Genomic DNA, 1881 nt, shown 5'->3' with positions numbered 1-1881 from the left:
TAACTCAGAATCAAAAGACAATTCAAACTCATACATGTGCTAGCCAAGTTCCAGGCACTTTCCTAACTCCGGTGCATACAGCAAACATTTTCACAGAACTCACATTCTCATGGAAAAGACATTCAACAAATAAGCAAGTGAAGGATTTTGAGTGTTATAAAGAACAATAAAGCAGGGGAATAGAACAATAAGGTAAGGGAATACCTTACCACTTCCAAGGAAGTGACATTTGACCTAAATAAAATGTGGGAAAAAACCATGCTTTGGACAAAACCATCTTTCTTTTAAGCTAAAGAAACAGTATGCACAAAAGCCATGAGACAAAATGCCTGACATATTTGAGGACCCACAAATGGCCAGTATGATTGAAGCCCAGATAATTAGGAAGAGCAGAACACTGCCACAAAAGTAAGCAATGCAGTTAATATCCATAAACTTTCATTTTAAAGCCTTTTATTTATCTGGAAGCATTTCATTTCTTTAAAAGGTCATTCACTTGACTTTTGATAATTTACCATCATACACTAAAAAGTTTTTGTAGAGCATTGTCTTATCTCCAATATCATTTATCCATGACATCATTGGAACATTTCAAACACTCATCCATTCACCTGTTTTTAAGGACACTGGTGATTCCAAAGAACAGTGAAGTTTCTTCAAAGTGTGTCTTCAGTCACACAAGGGATGAATGACAGCACTTGCTGGGATCATAAAATCAGGTCTCTGAACAGAGGTGTGGCATATTTTTCACACTTCATTCCCTAAGATGCTCCCAGCACTGACCTACAGCACTTTCTTAACTGAGTTAGCACCTAAGAATGGAAAAAATTAAACAATTTCCTCACAACATGTTCAGAAATTTTGACATCCACATTTAATGATGAACTATGGTATTCCTTCAAGTCACCATCTGTTAGCAGAGCTGTTTTAGAGGCAGTGGTGCAAAAATGCTGGATATTTCCCTCTATGAGAAGACAGCTGGGAGACAAAAGAGAAAAATGATAGATGCTAATCTAACCAATTAATCTGGTTTCCATATCCCTTTGTATAAGCGTTATGGCAATAAGCTAAGGATGATTGCTTTTCACCTTGCATCTTAGAGGGGGAAAAGTGATAGATTTGCAAAAAGTTAGAACAGTTCTAAAAATGGAATCAGAGGAAAATGCTATACCAAGTGACAAGGCTAGATTCTCTTTTAATGCATATTTGAAATTCTAATATTAATGTGTAGTTGAACTCATGATAAGGTAAGTCTCCAACACTCCATCGTAAATCTAAATGTTGAATCTGAAGATAAACATAGATACATTCATAGAAATAAAAAATATCAGATTATATTTCCTTTATATTGTATTAAAATATTTATGAAAGTTCTATTCAAGCTCTTTCCATCATCTTGAAACCTGTGGAGGCCTACTGAGAACAGGACTCCTAAAACGACAAATATGTCTGTAAGGTTGTGGTCTAAAGCCATTTTTGGTGGCTGTAAGTAGGGTCTCTGGAACCAGACTTTAAGCTCTTCTTAAAATTGAAGGAGTTTATGCTCAAGAGGAAACTGAATTCTATCTAAGCAAGAGATGTGTTTATGTATACAAAGCAAACAACAACACAGTGACTCCTGGTGGCAAACAGAGTAAAATCAGAGTAATCTGGGAAGAAGTACCTCGTGCTCCTGGAAACAGTGGCATGGTTCATGCCAAATTCCAAAGCAACCTGCCCACTAAAGCTATTGGCCACAGAATCCATGTGATGATGTCCCCCTCAAGGATTTAAACTAACTGAAAAGTAAATACATAAAGGTATAGATTTGTTCTCTTGTAAAAAGAAAGAAAGAAAGAAAGAAAGAAAGAAAGAAAGAAAGAAAGAAAGAAAGAAAGAAAG

At 35.9% G+C, this 1881-nt stretch overlaps 1 pseudogene; it reads left to right on the top strand.

The window, feature by feature from the left end:
- The first annotated feature begins 1073 nt into the window (after positions 1-1073).
- LOC121030274 (60S ribosomal protein L35a-like) lies at positions 1074-1824 on the top strand (annotated as a pseudogene).
- The last annotated feature ends 57 nt before the right edge of the window (positions 1825-1881 follow it).

The sequence above is a fragment of the Herpailurus yagouaroundi genome, unplaced genomic scaffold (genome assembly GCF_014898765.1).
Source record: "Herpailurus yagouaroundi ecotype Mexico unplaced genomic scaffold, PumYag 140, whole genome shotgun sequence".
In the NCBI taxonomy this organism is placed as follows: Eukaryota; Metazoa; Chordata; class Mammalia; order Carnivora; family Felidae; genus Herpailurus; species Herpailurus yagouaroundi.
Note: the sequence above shows the minus strand (reverse complement) of the source record. Positions and strands in the feature narration are given on the sequence as shown.